This window comes from Balaenoptera borealis, assembly GCF_965194805.1.
Source record: "Balaenoptera borealis genome assembly, chromosome: 10".
NCBI lineage: Eukaryota > Metazoa > Chordata > Mammalia > Artiodactyla > Balaenopteridae > Balaenoptera > Balaenoptera borealis.
Window position 1 is genome coordinate 68,154,028 of NC_138874.1, and position 22,084 is coordinate 68,176,111.

At 45.5% G+C, this 22,084-nt stretch overlaps 1 protein-coding gene across 1 annotated transcript in view; it reads left to right on the forward strand.

Annotated features, from left to right (window-relative positions):
• The window catches only part of LOC309635476 (uncharacterized protein), a 489,295-nt gene that overhangs the window by 457,810 nt on the left and 9,401 nt on the right, over window positions 1-22,084 (forward strand). The window contains exon 3 of the transcript XR_014248845.1: window positions 1-22,084. This exon is cut by the window's right edge and continues 9,401 nt beyond it. The gene's annotated coding sequence lies outside the window, so the exon portion shown is untranslated.

Here is a 22,084-nt window from a genome sequence, read left to right on the forward strand (position 1 = left end):
AAAATGAAGAACGGCTCCCGGTGAGTGTGATTTTCTGCCTTCCTGACCCAGTGCTGAGGCGGGAGAAGGCCCATCCTTCATGCTGCTTCCTCCGTGCCGGAAGGCGGCACTCACTTCAGGGCGCTGTGCATCTTTCACCTGGACAGAGTCCTGGATCTGAGAGAGTCACAGCTCATTTTGTTAATCTTCCAAATCCTATCAGAGATCAACCCCTGGCAGAGGTCTGAATCTGAACACGAAAGGAAATACAGGAGACAAGAGAGAGTGTACACACATTAACCATTTCCTCTCAACGAGGCATCATGCCAAATACTTCTCATGTGTCATCGTATATAACTTTCAAAACACCCTCAGAAGCAGGGTCTGGAAGGTGACTTAATCAACAAACTGAAAACAGTTAAGTAACTTGCTCCAGATCACCTCTACCCTAAGTTTCTCAGCCCAACATCATGATCTCCACGTTTCAGGATGCTGCTTCCTGTACAGGCTCTGGAAAAGGGATATTCAGCCTGTCCCTCTCTCTGGCCATGCCACCGGGAAATGTTCCACATGAAGCCGTGCCACTTGGCTGCTGCTGTCCGTGGACCTGCCTGGCACGAGCCTGCAGATTACAGAAGAGGGAATGAGGGCAGGCACTTATGTTTTCCAAGCACATCCTTTGTGACAGGTTTTGTACTGTCTTTTACATACAGGATTTCATTTATCCCCCATCAGAGCTGCTTGGGGAAAATATTACCTTCCGTGAAGAAGCTCAGTGTTTACCCAGCTCACTGGTAGCTTTTCTGGGAGGCTGGGGCAGCCCCCAGTATGTTTCCAAATTCCATGCTCATGGGTGCATGAGCCCTGGAGAATCTCCCTGGTCGACAAGGTCTGGGGGCAACTCTCTGATTCTTTTCATCAAGAGTCGCAGAAATTAAATTCAGAAAATCAGACTTGTCAGAATTACTGAGGTCAGAGTGTACCAACGAGGCATCCTGGATCTTCTGCTCTCACGGGTAAGTGATCAACGGGGAGGGTGGATTGTTACCTGCTTCTCACTGTCATTGTCAAGAGTGTCGATGGGCACGGGGCTCCAAAGCCTGGCAGTGCCACTCACTAGCTGTGTGACCTCCTACATGTTACCTGGCCTTTCTGTTTCCTCAGCCACAAACGATATTGGGTATAAAAATTTGCTCCCTCCCAAGTTTCTTGTGAGGAAAAATGAGACACTGTTTAATAGCGTTTAGTGCCATGCTTATTGTGTGCTGGATAAGTCCTAGCAGTAGTACTGGTTGCCGAATAACTAGCACTTGTAACCAAAGTCTTTTCACTGTCAACAGCAGTTTGCTCTGCAGGGTCATATTTATTTGAAAGTATTTAGAGTCACCATTGCAAGGAAGAGATGAGAAGCGAAAAATAGGAACAGGAGACAAAGGACAGGAAAGCTGGTGGACAATGCTTGAGAATGCTGGGGGGGACCACAGTACCGTGTGTGGGAACACTTTAGCCCAAGGGGCCACTGATGGTCAGGATTGCTTTCCCAGGAGGCAGTAGGGCCCCACGGAAGAGGGAATGAGCACCCAGACCTGGGCCAGTAGTGATAGGTAAAGGAGGAAAAGAGGGGCCTTATCTTACCTGCTAGGTCATTTTCTCATGAAAGTGTTACAAGCCCCGTGCTTGGCAGGGCTCAGGCATGGTTGGGGTGTGACTCCATCTTCACTTCTGCTTTATCAAAATTCCCGGCCGTCTCCTGTCCGACCAGCCAGCCCTTCATTCCAGTGTGTGTGGTACAGACAGGCTGCCTAGATGTATTCATCATGCAAATGGTTGCAGTTTTTCTGCTTGGCTTGCCCCAGTCCCAGCATCCCACCCACACACAGACACACACTTCCATCCCTTCTGGACAATCTTATTTTGCTCTGATGGCTTTTAAGGATCATTATTTCTCATCTGTTTTCTACTGAAAAAGACAAAGGAGAGAGTTGTAATCCTCAACTCAGGCTATGGCTTCTAATTATCTTATTAAAACCATTTGGGTTCCTTAAGCCTTTTATGTTGGTGGCCCTAGGACAATCTTCCTAATTTCTGATGTCATTTTCAAGGATGTCTTAATACCTGCTGATGAATTCAAGGTGGGGGAACTTTGCTATAAACATTTTTTTTTATCAAAACATGATTCTCACACACAAGTAGTCTTGGCTTTAAGAGGTCTGTGCAGGGAAAAGGGTCATTTTGGAGTGTTTGCTCTTCACAATGAAGGCCCACCTTCTCTAAGTCTTCCTGTTTCATAGATTTAGGAAACAGGAAGACTTAGAGAAGTCAAGCTTATTTTAAAATATAATATAATAATTTTTTTAAATGCCTTTGTTGTTAGGCTGAAGGTAGCTTACCTGCTCATTTGTCAAATCTGTGATTCTTATTGCCAGCAGAATGAGAAACAGGTATAGGACAAGAGAGGATAGAAAACATTTATTTCAAAGGGGAAAATAAGGATCTTCTTCTAACATGATTACCAATGCTCCATCTCCCTGATGGCAGATAATGCACTAGATATCTGAGTCATTGTATGGCAATCTCTTTGGATACAACAAGTTTTCAAAATTATCTAAGTAGTTGTGGGTTAAAGATAGGAAAGTCACATCATTAGAAGCTTCCATGATCCACAAAATAGACCACCCTGAGAAGAAGCCCAGCTACCTGCAGGGTGTCGCTAACCCCTTACCTGCCCTTTAAGACTACCATGTCTCCTCGTCTATGTAGCTTCGTTTCTTGTCCCATCAACCTCTTCTCTCTCAAAATATATACTCACATCGTATCTAATCACATCTTTGAGTTCCCCAAACCATCTTGCCCCTGACACTTCCAGATTGACTCTACCCATGCTCTCCACTCTCACCTCCTGCCTCAACCCTCTACCCCTTGCCCACCTAGCACAGGGGTCCCCAACCCGCATTAGGAACCAGAGGTGAGCGGCAGGCAAGTGAGCGAAGCTTCATCTGTATTTACAGCTGCTCCCCATCACTTGCATGACCACCTGAGCTCCGCCTCTGGTCAGATCAGCGGCGGCATAAGATTCTCATAGGAGCGCAAACCCTACTGTGAACTGCGCATGCGAGGGATCTAGGTTGCGTGCTCCTTACGAGAATCTAATGCCTAGTGATCTGAGGTGGGGCTGAGGCGGTGCTGCTAGCACTGGGGAGTGGCTGCAAGTACAGATTATCATTAGCAGAGAGGTCTGACTGCACAGAGACCAAAATAAATCAATTGCTTGCAGACTCATATCAAAACCCTATCAGTGAGTGGCAAGTGAAAACAAGCTCAGGGCTCCCTCTGATTCTGCATTATGGTGAGTTGTATAATTATTTCATTATATACAACGTAATAATAATAGAAATAAAGTACACAATAACTGTAATGCGATTGAATCATCACAAAACCATCGCACCTCCCCCACAGCCCCCCAGTCCATGGAAAAATTGTCTTCCACGAAACCGGTCCCTGGTGCCAAAGAGGTTGGGGACTGCTGACCTAGCAAATTCAGCAGAAATACCACCTCCTCTGTGAAACCTTTCCTGACCCCCACAGGCAGCCTTATGTCCTTCCTCCCTGCTATTTCTACCTGGCTCCATTGAGTTTCAGTCATCGTCAATCAATGTCAACAAGTGGCAGAAAGAGTAGTATCACAAAATACCCTATCTTTATGTATCTCCAAGTACATATCATTTAGGCTTATGGACTCCTGGGGATTTCTTTCGTACATATGGAGAAACTGAGGAAGTGCACTGTTTTAGCCTCAAGAAGTTATATACCACAGGGAATACAAGTTAAAATGTTCGTGTGCTGGGCAATCCTTATCTGTGGATTAACTATGATAAGTGAGGACGAAAAGAATTGTATGAAAAACTGCCATACTGGACACAAATCAACACCAAAGCAGTGAATCCACTTAATTCAGTTCATTGCACAATTATCCATCTCCTACTTGGGGCAGGCACTGTACTGGCTACTTGTTTGGGGATCCACCCAAAGCTCCAAGATGAGGTCTGGACATCGCAGAGCTATAAATTGAATGAGATCATAGACAAGGCAATGATATATCCCCTGTGGGGTAAATGCTAACATTGGAGGGATTTTTTTTTTTTTTTCTGATAGTTAGACCAACGGCATTTCTTACAGTTTCCATCCACTCTCCCTAGTTCTGCCTCCTGGTGGGATGCATAAAAAGTTCAAAATTCTTTATAATACAACTGTATAACTTTTTTTTTTTTTTTAATGAGCATTCTTAGGCTACTCTCTCCATTTTGCCTCAAGCCATCTCTTCTTTTATGAAACACCTGTCTCTTCCTGGGACTTCCCTGGTGGTCCAGTGATTAAGACTCTGTGCTTCCACTGCAGGGGACATGGGTTCAATCCCTGGTCAGGAACTAAGCTCCCGTAAGCCTCTTGGCATGGCTGAAAAAAAAAAAGAAGAAACAACTCTCTTTCAATTGTTTCCTGTTCTGAAACGATGGCTTCTACATCCTGGCGAGTCTTTCCTTGACTGGCCCTGTCAGTATTGCTCTTAGAGTAGGCCGGCCAGCTTTAGACCCAATGTGCAGCTGTGGTCTGAACCATGCTGCCATGTGTCACCAGCTACGTCCATAATCTATCTCCTGAAGGCACTGGCAATTTTTTGGGAAAGTTTTGGATCATGATTCAGCATATTAGATATCTGCATATTAGACCCCTTTCCTATTCCTGTCATGCAGAAACTTGATAGGAATATCATCGTTGCCTTTATAAGTCCATAATAATCATTTGAACAGGATAAAAACAATGTGCAGCCTCTGTCATGAAGCAATGATTTCTACCCTGGAGTCACGGACCAGCAAGGGAGGTGGGGTATTAACATAAGGTTGCCAATATTTTATTTTGCCAAGTTAGGACATTATTTACTTATTTTAAAAGGGAAAGAAAAGAAAGTACTGCCATCACCATCATTTTATAAGGGAAAGGACAGGCACACTCGCATCTCTGCCACCATTAATGTTCTATATATCATGGTGCCACAGCCCACACTTAACCGATATTTGTGAATACATGGATGTAAAAATAAATATGATTTATAGGAACTATGCTCCACTGAGTTAAAAATTATCTCTAACAATTCTTTAGCTCAGTGACTACTGATCTGGTAGCAAGAGAAGTTTCACTTGTCAGAGGGGACACGGCCAAGAGAACAGTTTACTGTGCCTGTGGGATGAAGTGAACTTGCGTGACATGGTGTCCTGAGTCCTGCAAATACCCTGTCTTCCAGAATGCCTTAAACCCTGGCCCTACAATCTCGACACCCCACTGCCACCCACAGGATGGCACAACCCTTGCCCAGTACCTCCCATGCCCACAGCTGTGAAAACTCAGAGATACCTGCAGTCATCCCAGGACGATGCATACCACCGAGGCTCCAGCTCCAAGGAGATTCATTTAATACATCAGTAATAGCTCACCTTTCCTCAGCCCCCAGCTGATAAGCCTGACTCTAGTCATCTTCATCTCCTCATCCTTCTGCAGCATTACCTGATACACTTCCCTAAAGCTCAACTCTCACTATAGCCTTCTCCAGCTCAGAGGTCTTTAATGATTTCCCATTAGGCACAGAAAAAGGCCGAGTCCTTAGACAAACATTAAAACACTCTCATAACCTGACTTTAGTGTATCTTTTCAACCTTCCAGTAGTTTGTCTTCAGCTCCCCTCTGGCCTTTTCAATATCTACTTTACCTATTAGTAAGTGTCTCCTGTCCTCTGCCAGAGAATGAGCTGGGTGCCTCCCTGACCCCAGCACGAAGTCCTGCAAATGTTATCTCAAATTACAACTGTTAGATGAATGAATAAGGTAGGCAGGCACAGATAAATGAAGCTGTACCTTTACTCAGTTACTCAGATGGTGACCTGCCCCAGCACCTAGCACAGTGTTAGGTACATCATAGGTATCCGATGCATAGAACTTGCATAAGGAAAGGATAGAAGGCAGGAAGGCAAGATGAAAGGGAGGGAGAGAGAGAGGAGTGAGCTCAAGTGAGGTCAAGATTTAACTGTATTACAGTCCCATCAATTAAATTTTCTCTCTTGGACCAGAAGGCAAAGGTGGGGTTGGATAATGCTGGGAGAGTGCGAGTGCTTCAGACACTGTGAATCAAGCCTGTCCACAAAGAGTTAGGGAAGGGAGACACAGTCTCCTGCCATAGGAAGTGGGAAACACTGTCCTCAGCAAAGGAGAGAAAAACTGAAACTGAATGTCTGAAGTAAAGGCAAGTGTGGCAGAGATTTGATGAAGGTCAGATGCATCGTGCCCAGTGGCTTCCAGCTGATCCCTATGCCCATCTGCTCTGTGTCCCGATCTTCTTCCAGATGCTGGCTCTGCTAACCAGTAGTGGTCCTTGGCCATTATCAGAAAGTTGTTTGCAGGCCCCCAAAGGCAAGAGTCACACAGAAACAACAGCTTTCCATAGATGTCTTTCCAGACCCTCTTCTCCATCCACTTCGGTGTTTTCTCCGCCATCTTCTGCGTCTCCACCTGCTCCATTTCTCCAGGACACCGAGTTTGTGACTCTCCTAGGATCTTGTGCCTTTTCCTTCTAGACCTGGACTGACCCAGCTCCTTCCACAAACTGTGGAAATTCTAATTACTGTAATAAATCCCTGATTCCACAGTGCTTTTAATGGATCTCCTTCTTGGTTGAACCCTGACTATAGGAAATGAGGAAGCTTCCATGCTCGCAAACTTCTTTAGACAGGAAGCAGCCTGAGAAAGCTACTGTACTGTAAACATGAATTATTTCTTATGTGAAAGGAGATGTATTAAAATGTTCCCAGGGTTTGTTTTAATCAAATATGGTACGACAGCAGGCACAGAAATGACTGTCAGGAGGGAGGAAGTTTATACTCACAGATCCCTAAAAGCTGAAGGCATGCCATGCCATGCAGGGCCTTATGGGAAAGGGCCAGGGAAGGTCAGGAGGCAGAGAGGGGCGTGTATGATCCAGAGACAAAAACCCAATTAAGGGTTTTTGTAGGAAGGAATGGGGGAGGCAGGGTAGAATATGCTAGGTTTAGGATTAGATAGTTTGAATAATTTCAAGTGAGCTCTAGGTTATAGGAGTAATTCCCAGTTTTCAAGTGTCTTTCCCCTGGGGTGATTTAGGACAGAGGAATCATTGGCTTAGTGTGTGAGAGTTTAATAAAGGAAATGGTTGAAGGTGTGGGCTCTGGATTGATTGATATCAAAGGTGTACTATAAAGGGAGGTGTTTGCTATCTCTAGGAATTAGCTAGGCTTGGGAGGGGCATTCTCTTGCAGATGAAGGCCCCAAATGTCAGAGCATCAAGAATATAGAAAATAAGAAAATATAGCCAATACAGGAAAGATGATTCAGATAGAACCAAGGGCCTAGACAACAAAGCTGAGACTGCAGGAGAACCAGATCTAACAAAGCTAACATCTGAGGGAGCAAAACCGGGCCCTAATCAATATACATCCCTTGCCCCCAAAGGAGGGGGAGTTGTGACATGTGCCCAGCTAGATTTCAGATTTCAGTGGAATAGTGATGTTTATATACCTCATATTTCCTCCCTTTGTGAGCATGAGTTTCTCTAGTAGTTATTCTATGCCTGTTCCATCATTGCATGTTAAATTTTATCTCTTTAATTCCTAGGTCATCAAATTGAGAAGAACCATACTAAAGGACCTACCCCCAAGGAATGACACATCAGGGTAAGTTTCTCATACACTCTTGAACATGATTAAATGACAATATCCTGGACTTCAAACCTAAGTTTGATGCTATAATTGAATAAGACTTTTATGGTTCCTGGGGTGTAGGGGAGTATATTTTCATGTGGAAGGAATGTAAATAATCTGTGGCCACAAGATGAACTGTGGGTAATGAAAGATGGTGGTCATTTTTTGCCACCTCCTGCATCTAGAGGTGAAACCTATTCCTCTCCACTTGAATGTGGGCTGTCTTTGGACCTGCTTTGACCAATAGAGTGTGGTGGAAGTGACCTTGCATATTTTGCAAGTCTGGACCTTAAGAGATGTGCAGCTTTTGTGCACTAGGAACAGTTTCTCTTGGAGCCCAGTGGCTGCACTGTGAGAAGCTCAAGCAGTGAGAGAGTCTGGGTAGAGGACCAGCAAGCTCTCTAGTTGACAGCCCCTGGCAAGCTCCCAGCCAACAGTGCTAATAAACATCAGCCATTTGAGTGAGTCATCTTGGTTGTTCCGGCCTAGCCAAGCCTACAGGTGATAGTGTTACCGAACCAAACTTGGGTCCACTGTCCGTACTTGCAGTAAAGCCAATCTACTAACATCATGTTGTAGTGAAGGAAAGAGCAGTGTTTACTGCAGGGCACCAAGCAAGGAGTCCAGGCAGCTATTGCTTAAAAGGCCCAATCTCCCAAAGGCTTTCAGGGAAAGGTTTTTAAAGACCGGGTGAGGGAGGGGGATTGTGGGGTGCGTGATCAGCTGATGAACATTCTTCTGATTGGTTGGTGGTGAGGTAATTGGGAGTCAACGTCATCAACCTTCTGGTTCCAACTGGTCTGGGGTCTCTGGCCTGTGGGCAGCATGCAGTTAACTTCTTCCACCTGGTGGGGGTTTCAGTGTCTGCCAAACAGCTCAAAGGACGTGGCTCAGAATATTATCTGCAGTGCTTGAGGAAGAACTAAAGGTTCTTGACTTTGTTTAATGGCTAAACTATTATTATTTTGTCTGTCTAGATTGTTTTCCTTTCTTTCTGCATTTTCTCACTTCTCTGATTACATTTATTCTCTGACTGAAGTTTTTCTACAGACAAAAGGCAGGCAGAGGACATGGGGTGGGATCTATTCTGGGAAAACCCCATAGGGTCCTGCTTGTTTACCACAGCAGTGCCAGCCAAAAACATGAGGAGCAAGAGCACCCTAGCTAAGCCCACGTGATCTGCGGAATTGTGAGAGATAATAAATGGTGGTTATTATTTTTAAGTAAGTAGTGTGTGTGTGTAGGGGCGGTGTGGTTGGTACACAGCAATAGACAGCTGAAACAAGAGAATAGCAAACTTGGAAATGCCTCAAAACATCTAGATTATGGGATCTAGCCTATGATCTCAGATTTTCCCAATGCACATCCTTCTAAGAGTCTACTTGCCTGTACCCCTCTCCAAAGAACCACCTTCCTCTAAAAGAAGGAGAACCACAAATCAGGCATTTAGAAGGACACACTGAATCTTCTATTTGGACAAATATTATCTGTCCTTTGGAAAGTTTTCCTCTCCTATTTCTTATGTTAGCACAGAGAAAGAAATATTCTTAAAACAAAAAAAGTTAAAATTTCTTTGGAGATCGATGCTCCTGGATGGAGAAGTAACAAGCATTCTACGGGTTCTAGCCACTCTGTTCTCATTTTGCTTTTATACTGCTTCTGGCAAATCTACATATCATAAAAGTATATCTCCACACTCTTATGACAAAACTTAAATTTCCCTTATAGATTGCTGCCTCTGAACAAAGAAGTAACATGTTTTATCTGGTTCTGCCTGCTCTGTTTTCATTTTGCTATTGTATTGCTTTTGGCAAACCTACATATCATAAAAATGATATTTGTGTCTACTTGCCTGAAGCTTGTTAATATCTTTCCAATGTTGCCTAAAACATGGTTAAGACTATGCAGGACAGACATCTTGTCTTGGGATCCAAATTAGGGCAATGTAATTTGACTAGTGCCCTTGAGCTCTTAACATTGCTCAACCAGGTAAGGCAAATTGAGAGTTGTGAGACACACGCACAAGTAGCTGCCAGAATTAATGAATCAAAATACAGGACAGCCTATTAAATTTGAAATTCAGGTAAACAATAAATAATTTTTTAGTACGAGTGTATCCTATGCAAGTTTGGAAATACTTAAACTAAAACCATATTTAACTGGATACCCCATATTTTACGTGACGACCCTATCATAGGTCTCAGTAAGGTATAAGGATGCCAGGTGTGTTTCCTACGGTTATACATCCTTTTAAAAATGTGTCTTTTTGTCTGCTTTTGTGGGATCCACAGTAATGTGGTTATACTTTAACATGAGGCACGGAAAAGGTGATACAGACTTCTGGGAACCCAGAGCAATGGGGAAGAGCCCTCTCATCTCTTGGACACTTATAATACATCCAGTATTTCACATGTTTTATTTCACATGAACCTCTCGACAACCCCAACAGATATGAGTGTCACCGCTTTGAGGAAATAGATACTCAGAGAGGACTTGCCCAGGGTCACACGGCTGGTGGGTGAGGCTCAGCTCTCTGATCAGAACTACCTGTTTCCTAAGGCTGTGTGTCTATATCTTCACAGTGTGCTGATCTCTAGGGCGATACATCAGGAGACTGGAGGGTGTGAGGAGGGGCGGAGTTCTTGCTATTTTTTTGTCACTCTTGCGTACCCTTGTCACATGGCATTTGAAAGGCTTGTTGATAACTATATACTTTACTGAGGACAAATGAGGGTAAGAGATAACAGGGAAGGTGTGGCAAAGACATACATGTGCTTCTTTTTTCATCTCTGAAGGAGGAATAAATCCTTATTCAGTGACTCGGTCCCCTAGCCACTTGCTCTTGTCACATATACAGATGGTAACAGATTCCTCTTCCACGGGAAGGGAGCCTAGTGGCGGGATTGCTCGGCAGTAAACCTGCGGTTAAGTGATCCCTCTTCGGTCCCTCGGAGTCTGAGTGGAACAGTCTATTTTTACATGGAAGAGCCCCTTGGCACAAAGTAGATTCAGTACGACTCCTCTTCTGAAGCTTCAGAACACAACTCTCTGTCCCGAAATATTGCAGGAGGGAGTAAAGGGAGAAGAAAATGAGGGCACAGGGCAATGTCAAGTAAGTAATGGGTCCCTGTGCTGTGTAGTTCTGACTTATGCTGCTTGGTAGGGAAGTAGAACCTTAGCAAGCCAAGTTTAGGAATTCAATTATAAAAAGGTGGTGGGATAGTATATCACCCCCATGTAGAGGTTTCCTTTCCCAAAAGGAACAAATCAAAATTCAGATCCAAAATTTCAGCCGATTGGTATATTTTCCATGGAAGACTGATGTCTCTTAGCCAGGTTAAGTAACTCCAAACATGGCTTGTATTTTCCATCACGCTTCTGCTTATACCTGAGAGCTTGGACTAAACCAGTCAGCAGTTATGCTACAGCTTGACCTAAATCATTTTCTGGAAGGACACTGACATGAAGGGAAACCAATGGCCCAAAGCCGAACTGAGCAAATGATTCACAAAATGCTTCTGTCTCTGCTGAAACATGTGGTCCTGATGCTGCTGGGAACCAGGATACAGAATAAGGGTCCTAGCTGGCCCTCAGCCATTCAGAGACACCATAAAGGATGTTATTCTTCTAAGAGTCTACACAGGCTTACATCACTACCAGGATTAGGACTAGGGAATGCTCATAGTAGGCAAAACCCAGCAAATTCACTAAATGTACTTGTGTTTACACATTGATTCCCCCAGATAATTGTGGAAGTATCTCTTTTGCCTTCTGCAAATTATCTTTTTGTATCTTCTGTGTGTATTTCTGGGATGGAGCTGGGAGATTTCAAGAGATTTTCAAAGAAATCCATGACCCCTTGGATAGAGAAGTTACAAATTACACTTTACTCTTTAGAGGACCCATCTGAAGAATGATTTGATATTTTGGCTAGACCAGAAATTGCCTATTATTGTTTGGTTTTAAGGCAGTTTTCAAGGTGCAGGTGACTTACTATCTTGAGCAACAAATGTCTGCCAGATAAGTACAGTGTTGGGATCGGACAGGTCTTATCCCTAGAATCTTCTAATCCACTCTGGATGTGTGCATCAGTCTCCCTGGCTCATGTGTGACTTGATCTAGATTGAATGGAAGCTGGTGAGCACATTAGCCCAGGTCAGTCACTGCCAGAAGATGATACAGCAAGCAGACCTAAGCAGGTCTATCGCATTCCAGAGCTATTCTTTCTGTTGCCTCTCCTTTGCTTCCTGGTTCATTGAAGATGAGTTTGTTCCATTACTGTTGAACTGGTCCTTACCACTTGTGCCTGAATTCTTTTGCTGAGGGCCTTCTCTTGCTCTGGAACCTATTTTGCTATCTTTGCCAGAAGTTGAAAGCATGGAAGGATTAACTCTCCCACCTCCAGGATTCCCCAACTATGACTGCTGAAATGGATAGATGAATACCCACCCTGTTGCTCTGCAGTGAGTGCTGTGTGTGATCTACACTGTTTTCTAGCTTCCCGGTGAGGCCGTACCCAGGCTCTAACACTGCTAGCTGCCTTGCTAACTTATCCTTTCTTGGCTGCCTTACCTTCCTTGTGCCATTTCTCCATCCCCCTGGTGCTTCTTAGGGTATCTCTTGTATTGTTGGCTCACAGCCTGCTTTTGAGGGAAACCCCAAAAGTGTGGCTTCAGCTACTTGAAACTAGAGATGGAAGGACAGAAGAAATGTGGTATGTGGGGTGTCCGTGTGTGTGTGAGATGGGAAGTGTAGGAGAGGGTGATAGTCCAGAACAGGAACTTCCACCATTCCTGTTGATTTCTACTTTTTCATTTGTAAATGTGATAAAATGCACCTACCCCAATGTACCTGTTGAAAGTATTAAATCGCATGATGTGTGGAAAGCCAGTGCCTAGAGTGGGTACTCAATAAATGTTGAGCAATTGTAGACTTAAATGGTCATGAACTTTGAGCTTGACATAAATTAAACCCATGGATTTAAATTCTGGATCTGTCACTTACTAGCTATATGAGTTTGGGTAAATTACTCCAAATCTCGATGCCTTTATCTATGCATTGGGTGTAAAAATATGCTCTCCACAAAGCCGTACTGAGGACTGAAGTTAGTACTGTGTAAAAAGCAGCTACAGACAGAGCAGAGCATTGTAAGTTCCCAGACCATGGGAGCACCTTTGCTCCTGCTTTTTCCACTTCTTCAAGGACACAGACAGAGCCTTCTGGGCAGAGTGGTTTTCCAGCCTTCTTAGTCCTACTCTAACAGGAATTAAAATCACACTTGCAATTTCTCTGAGTGATTGATAAGCGTTGCATGATGATTTTATCACTTGGTAGAGGGTGAAAGTCACTCAATGATTAGCAGGATTTCTCCATTAAAACCCACCACCCAAGACACACTCTAATTACCCACAAATTCCTGTTAGGCTTTATAGTGTAATTGCTATTCATGGTCCAATTAAGGGGCAATTGCCAGCCGAGAAAAAAAAAATGTGCTTTATTGCTTCAATTTTGAAATTCGTGCATCTTGGAGCCTTAATCTCCTCTTGGTCTATAGGGTTCCACGTAGAACGATGCCCGTGCTGCTGCAGTGAGGCTTGTGGGGCTCCCTCCCTGTGTCCAGCCTCCTGCAGGAGAGCTCTGTGGCCGACAGCAGAACTTCCACGGGCTCCGATGTTTTACATTTTAGAAGGCTGAGTGACAGATGGACAAGGGGCTTCCTTTTTCTTTCTTGAAAGAAAGTCATCATGTCCTTTTAGAGTTTGAGCTACCAGGGTGGGTGGGGCTCTGCTGGGTTGGAGGCTGGCCCTTCCCCAAGGGAAGGCAGCCTGCCATCGCTTAGGAGAAAAGCAGACACCACCCAGGGGCTGAGAATTCAGGTGGCTCTGGGTTCGAATTCCTGTTTTACCATTTCCTAATAGTATGACCTTTGGCAAGATAGCTCTCAAAATCCCAGTGTCCTCATCTGCTATGAATAGGGACGATAATAACACTCACTCTTTACCAAAATTGTAAGACTTAGATGAGATAATACATGGAAAACACCTAGCACGTGATAGTCTCTCAGTAAATACTGTCATCACCATCCCCACCGCCACCACCAATACTACTACTCCAACTTCTACACGATTGTCCTCTTCTGAACATACAGGTCAGGCAGGGACATACCTGCTGATAGTGCCAGTGGTACCTGGAAAAGCTTAACAAAGCTCTCCATGTTATTTAAGATGAAACAAAATTAAATAATGTTCTTTACTGAGTACACGTCCGGGCGTTCAGTCCTCAAATTTATATTGTATATCTGAAAAAAAGGAGTCTTGAGGCAGCACAGAGCATAGTAGTCAAGGAAAAGACTTTGAAGTCAGAGACATCTGGATGTAAATACCTGGTTCTGTACTATTGGCACCTTGATTCTCAGTCCCTATAAAATGGGAATAAGAGTGTTTTCTTCATAGATGTATGTGTGGTGATTAGATGAGATAATTTATGAAAAGTGCTTAATACAGTACATGTATTTAAGCATGCAATAGAAGTTAATTCATCATTATAATTCTTATTTTTATTTTTAAGAAGAGATGGAATCATACTATTTCATGGAAGCTGCCCAGAGCCTCTCTTCTATAAAATTACTGAATCCTAAGCAGAGAACAAATATCTGTCCTGAAGGTTCCTCTCCGAAAACCTTGGTGCTATTATACAAAGTGAGGATAGATGGTGGGCAAGGAAAAACAAATTTCTCTCTATGATTCACACTTTCCAGTGGCTGCATAAGGACCCTGAGGGGGAGGGGCTGTTGGTTTGGTACTAATGATCAATCAAATCTTCATGAGGAAGACACTTTTCTGAGGGGAAGCAGAATGGAATTCCCAAGTAGACAGAGATTTGGGGGAAATTTGGACCATGCCCAAGTAGGGACAGAGTGAAAATTTTGGCCTAATGTTCAAACATCCCCCCGATCAACTAGGAACTGTCCCTTTGTCAGAAAGGACCCGGGGTTGCTGAACAGACTTTGTTCTAAGAGGCATCCTGTTGGATGCCATGTCCAAGTTCCTAGAGTGGCCTTATCTTCCAGCTGCCATCTTTAGAACGAACCTGAGGAGTGTGGAACAAGCCCTGATCTCCAAACACTGCCTAGTCTGCAGGACATGGCCAAGGGGCTTTAACCCACCTGCAGGAGAATCCGCCAAGCTTCTGTCCACATGCCCAAAGGAATATGCTTTAGCATTCCTTCATCTTCCAGAAGACAAAACCCAGATCCATAGATCTTACAGTTGAGAAACAGGTGGTTAAGCTGCCTTTCCTCTATTTTGCCAGAGAATTCATTTCATGCTGAACAGAATGGATCATTTTGCTGAGAGCTCGGCCTGATGGTTCCCAGGTTCCCATTGGTGAAGCATTTCCCATTCATATCTGGCCCATTTGTTTCCACTGCAAACTCCCCAGAGACTTATGGATATGACATTCATAGATTTTTCCATTTATGTTGCTTCCTCGTGCATAACAATGATCCGCCGGCTTTCATTTCCGTTAATGATCCTCTGAATGGGGGAAACGTTCCCTTGTCATGTCACATGTCCGATGCTGCCTGATTTCAGAAGTTGAAACGTGATGCTGACATAAAAAGGGTCACCCTCCACCAGTTTGCAGTTTGGTAGCAAGTCCCCATCCAAAAAGAAGGGTGTCAGAGAAAGGCAGGCTGGGGTAAGGTAAAGAGTGAGACCTTTGGAGTCAAATAGGTAAGAATTTGATTTATAGCTCTGCCACTTTCTTGATGTCTGGCCTTGGGAAAGTCATTTACCTGCTTTAAGCCTCAGTTTCCTTGGTAGTATAATGGAACTAGTGCTTACAGATACTTGAAGATCAGGCTTGTAATATTATTGTCACTCTCGGTAATAACATGAGATCCCTAGGAATTATGAGTCAGATGCTGTATTCCACCCTGGCTTCCCCAGAGATGAACACATATCTGTAAATGCAAACATCTCCAAATTATAAAGGACACTTAAAATAAGCTACTGAACTTATTTGTTTACATCTTTCTCTTTCCTCTAGATTGTGGTTTTCTTACCGGCAGGAGCAATGTCTTATTTTCATTTGTATCCCCACTAGTCACTAATCAGTAAACATTTATTGAACTAATGGAAATGCCAGCTGTGTACTGAGGCTCAAACGGGGACGGTGGTCCCCATCGTGGTAAACAGTGCAGCCTTGAATGGATGCTGTCTTAATGCTGGAAAGGTGGTAATCTCTGGGGAGAAGATGATAACCTATTCCAACATAGGCCCTGGGAGAAGGGGCAAAGCAGCTCTGAGAAGGGGGGACCCAGTCCAGGGTCTGTTCCTACGGAGATCCAAGACCTCCTCTAGGGTTCAAGGTTTCAGTCTGAGAGAAGGTGAGAACAGAGCTCCTAGGAGCTGAGCTGGGATAGACAAGATTGCTCATCACTTGGGGAAGGGAAGGAGAGAGAACGGATGAGACCCACGACTATGGATGCAATCTGAGATTGAGCTATTTTGCTGTGGCCCTTGTAGGAGTCTTGATATAAAATCCTTCACAGCAAATGAGTTTGCTGATGTTTGCAGATTCTTTTGGGACCTCGGGGGCCTCACAGTTCAAGTAGCCACCGTGCTCTGAGCAAGTCCTCAAGATGCTTGGCTGGAGCGAGAGGACAGAGGGCGACGCTGGGCCACAGTGCACACACGTGTACACACACAAGGATGGGAAAGCCGCGTGTTCACCTGTGCATCACATCCCAAGGGACAGAATCAAGTGTGTGTGCGACCACAGGCTTCCCACGGTTCTCCCCCACAGCACCCGCGCAGAGGAGCTCTGCAGGTGCTGCCCTGCGCTCCCATGGGCGCCCCCATCACTAAACTGCTGGGCTCCAAGTGCATCAGGGTACATGCCTCGGGGATGACTTCCTAATGTCACAGTAGGAGATGGAAAGACCTGAGGGACAGGAGGAGGAAGGGAAATAGAAGTGGGCGGAAAGAAGAGAGGAAAGGAAAGAAGGAAGGGATCAGCTATGAGTAAAATGACTTCCACGGTGTGTCACGCCCAGCCTTGCCCTAAATAGGTTTCCATTTCCAAAGCCCAATGAAGAGGAATTTATCTTACGTTCTCGTTAATGCTTTGCACAGGGAGCCCCTGCTGGGAGTGCCTGTTTGCATGCAGAGCCAGCTGCCCCCACGCAGCTTAATCCTGGGAGGATGCTTGGTAATCATGTCGTTGCCGCCTTAACCCCCATTAGAGTCGATGGGGATTATTTCTTTGCAACCACTGAATCATCCAAGGCTGCCGCCTTTCCTCTGATGATGTACACAGCTTTGCCTAGCAAATCATTTTAAATGAGAGATACATTAAGGGCATTGTTGGGAAAGGTGGGCCCCTGGGGAGTTAGCTCAGGCCATGTCCAGAGGCCCTGGCAGGTGGGACCCGGGGCCTGCCATCTCCTCCTTTGTTGCTGCCTCTGGAGCAGCCAGCCACTGTCATCCAGTTATTGGGTCACATTCTATACAAGGAAATGAAGGGTAATAAAAATAGCACCTCACATTTGACACAGTGTTTTACAATTGCCAAAGTGCTTTTCATACCTGCCATCTGACTCAGTCCTCACAATACTCTTCTCCAGGAAGCAGAAAAATATCCTGTTTGACAGAAAGAAGGCCCACATGGCAGAGTCACCTGCCTGACATCCCGCAGCAGGTTCCCCAAAGCCCTGCCTCCTCGTAGTTTGAAGGGAGGTTGGGGAGAGGCGTGTCCTGTTCCCGCGGCAGGCGCCCTCCACGGCCCGAGCCCCTTTGCCATCCAGTCCGATCCACGGCTGTTCATCGCCCCTCCTAAGTGTCTCTGTCACCACCTGCCCCACCGGTCCCTCCCGGTGTAGACTGCTGGCATCTCCCCCTCGCCCACAATCTTGTTGACCTCCGCCCACTTCCCACGCCGCATACAGGAGAAAACGAGATGACAGGTGCTTTTCCTAAAACGCAAATATGAACATGTCACATTGCTACCCAGATTTCTCCCCTGGCTCCCAAGGACAACGTCCAGGGTTTGGCCAGCTCTGCAGATCTGTTACTGGATCTCAGGTGTTGTCATTCACGCCCCTTGAATGCTCTGTGCTTCAGTGCTGCTGACCTATGACCTTTCTGAATGTACCTGGGAGGCCACGCTCCTCTGGACCTCACTCACATGCTGGCATTCCTGGCATTATAGTCATTGTAATAACTGTAAGAATAACAACAACAGTAAGTGTAATAAAGAGAAAGATGGTGATAATAATAAGCATATTTTACTGATAGTTCACCATCAGAGTTATTTAACTCACATATCTCCTCAATGTCCACCTTATATGGAAAATACAGTCTTCTTCTTATCATCTAGACCTCAGTTCAAACGTTATCTGCTCAGGGAGGCCTTTTCTGACAACCTTCTATAAAATCGTCTGTCCTCCTTCATCTCTCCCTGTCCTGGCTATCCTGTTTGTACTTTGTCACAGCTTATCTCATTTATGCATGTACATGGTAGTGTCCTGTCCCCAATCCCAATGCCACTAGCAGTGTGAACTCCTTGGGAACAGGGACAGGCTGTCAGGCTTACTCTCTGTGGTCCTGTGACTAGAACATGCCCGTGGCCATGGTGATGAGTGACTATGGACCACTTGGCTAACGAGGAATCTGAGGCTCAAAGAACCTAATTAATTCATCTAAGGTCAACCGGCTACCAAGGGCAGAGCCAAGAGCTGATGCAGGGTTTTCTGACCCTAAAATCAGCTTCCAGTTTCAAGGTCGAGTGGTTCAGAAACTTTCTCTAGCGTCCCAGGACTGTATGTCTCAGTACGCATGTGCACACAGGCTCACCATCACCAGTAATTACTCCTGTCTTGGCAATACTCTGCCTCGTAACTGCCCATTCATGTATCTCTAGATAATAAGCCACTGGCACCAGGGATTCTGTCTTGTTTATTGGGATATCTCTAGTTCTTGGCATCAAGACTAAGCGCCACTTTCCTGGGTGCTTTTTTTCTTAGTATTACTTTAGACTAGAGCTACTCAAAGGGTGGTCCCTGGACCAGCAGCGCCAGCAACCTTGGAAACTTGTTAGAAGTGCCAATTCTCAGACCTCATCCAGACCCACTGAATCAGAAACTCTGGGGGTGGGGCCGGCCATCCGGGGTTTAAAAAGCCATCCAGGTGATTCTGACACATGCCAAACTTTGAGAATCGCTGCTTTAGACCAAGGACTGACGCCTCTAAGTACACTTAACACAACTCTGGCTGAATCCCAGATTCCCTCAGGCCATGGGATGCTGTGGTCTCAGAATGGAAGGCAGTATAAGGTGCAATCACCCAGCCCCTGCAGGGAAAGTCAGCTCCTGCTTGCCCTGCCTCAGTGGGTGTAGACACACAGGCCCTTCCCTAAGAACCTCATGCCCAATGGCAGGATCGCGGAGCAAAGGAACTCTCCCTACCCCCAACACTCCCTCCCACCATCCTCCACACCATCTGCATCTAGGGCACATCATTCTGCTTCTCCAGGGTTCCGGACACCCGCCTGGACCGTAGCGCCCCCTCTGTGGGATCTACGAGACTTGACCTTGTACTCTGTAAGAAAGCAAAGCTGGCCCTACTCTTTCAGATGCTGCCAAATGCCCCACTTGGCTTCATTCATTCCTCTGCTCCCTGCTAAGCTGGATTAATGCCAACACCCAGCTTGCTGATGCTGTGGAACTACCACCCTGCTCCCACACAGTCCAAATTGGAACGCCGCACAGAGGTGATGGGATTGGGCTAACGGCTTCCTTCATGGTCAAGCACTTCAACTAGTTATTTCCCAGAACTCTGTCCCCATTGTGCAGGCCTGGGGGCCAGGTTTTCAGCGGGGGTGAGTGCTTCCCCTGTACCCTTAAGTGCTGCTACAGCCCCGCTCTCAGTGACAAGAAACTCTCTGCCTTCCAAAATGGTTCATTTCATCCTCAGACAGCTCAGGCTATTAGAATGTCCTCATATGACCACAGCCTACTTCTCTATAACTTCGTGCCACAGCCTCCCTGCCCTGCATGCCGCCTCCATGCCCTGCGCCCCCGCCAGTCATTCACTGCTGGCTCCCAAGCTCCCACCATTGCTCTAGGGATGCTTAGAGCATTCTGTGCTTTGATCCTCACTGAATATATTTTATCTTTAATGAAATGGAGGCCTAGAGAATCTGCACTGGTCATACTGGGCTACAGAGGCGGGCTGCAGTATTTCGAGGCCCGGGGAGTAGATGACAGTGCTGTAAGAGATGGAACAGGTCTCTGCAAATGTGTCGGTGACTGCCTGGAGCTCCCCAGAAGCTGAGCTCTGAGCAAATGAATATTCCTACTTCAGAATAGCTTCATTTTATTTTTAGAACATGCCCTGTGGAATTACAAGCTTGAAGGGACACAGGAAAGCATGTGAACCTTCTCAAATCACTGCAGACACGTTATGGGGGCATGAGAGAGGAAGCCTGTAAGGGCAGTAAAATGTCAAAGAGTGGGGAAATAAGGAGGGTGAAGCTATTTGCCACATCCAAGGGGCCCCAGGTCATGCCCTCTGGTGCTAACCCTTTATCCACGTGTGTTGAGCTCCTGCAGTATCAGCCCTGTCTCCTTTGGCCATAAGGGACCACAGTCACCTGAGTAGTACCATGGCGAAGCAATCTGACTGAGCAGTACATCAGTAACGTCCTGCCCCATCAGTTCGTTAGGTTCAGAGACAATCTTAATTTCCATGGATAATATTGAAGTGTAGCTCCTTAAATACAGTATCTCTGGAAAATCAGTGTGAGTTCTGGAATCAGACAAATCAACATCTAAATCTTGGCCACCCATTGTCTCTAGAACATTGGACAGATTACCTAACCTACTTGAACCTCAAATTTCCCATCTTTAAAATGGATATACAAATATATACCAAAGATCTATTTGGAAGATGAAAAGAAATAACATCTGTAAGGTGATAGCAACTCTTTTCGTTAGTATCACATGGCAGGCTAGACCTTTCCTGGTCTAACCCCTTTTGCCTCCATCTGTAGGATTCTCCATCACTGCCTTCCAGAGTCATGATGCTCTTACCCTATTCTCCAGTCACATGATCTGGATTCAGGGTCCTGCTTCATTTCCTTCTACGCTCATTTCCCAGTGTCTGGCCCCAGGTGCATTTTTCCTGCCTCCTTTTGAATCCAGATCAAAGGGTCAAATACCTGGCAGTTCTACCATCTCCACCCAGCACTTTGGGACCCACTCTTGTTTTGTAAACCTAGACTGGGCTCTATCCACCTGCAACTGGGCAGGGCTTGCAATGACCCAAGTGCTATTGAAAAGAGAAAGCTTGAAGGTTTAAAGTAGCAAAAAGTCAGTGGAAAGGGAGCTGAAATGTTTTCCTGTTGTAGGAATATGTATGCTGTTAAATTTTAAATCTCAAGAGTGAAGCATGATGCTACTTTGCAAAAGAGAGGTGGAGAAGCCAGGTTCCCACAACAATTTGGAGTCTGACTAGACCACCTGGCAGGCAGAAGCTGAGAAGGGAGCTGAGACATCAAAGCCCTCAGTGTAGCAGGAGGGCAAGGAGGGGGTGTCCTTGTGGGGCACAGACCTGAGACTCAAAACAAAACATCCACAGAGAATCCAGGCTAGACCTGGAACCATAACATAAAGAGGATCCTCAGAGGGACCAGAGCAGGGAATGGGTGCCACACCTGAGCGCCCAAGAGCTTATTTGGAACAAGAGCTTATCTGCACATAATTGACTGGGCTTTAGAGCTAGAGAGGAATTCTTGCAGCCCAGGTTTCTCCCCTGATTGCCTTTGTGAGCACTCACATCTCTGCTCCCACAGTACTATACACCTGTACCATGAAGTATGGGTTCCTGAAGACTTTACGTCTTAGCCTGATCTTTTGATACTGCACCAGGCTGAGATGCCAAAGTCCTAGGCACTGGCCTAATGGGAAGACGGGCGATGTGCAGCAGTGCAGTCGAGTCAGAGGGGCTAGGTGTCCAGCGTAATCAGACCTGGGCTTAAGGACAAAGCCCACCACTCACCCGCTGAATGACTTTGCAGTGAGTTCTTAGCATCTACAAACCTGTTTCCTCATTTGTAAAATGAGAAAGGAGCCATACCTATGCTCACAGTGTTAGATCAAATGAGAAAATAAACAGAAATCACATAACACAGTCTCACATGTAGTGGGGTTATTAGATGCTTGTATCATTAATATATTCCCACCCATAGTTTGGGGATAGGAGTATCAAAGTTACGACATTTTTTACAGCTATGAGTCATTGGCTAGGGCCCCTCTGCATGAAAAGG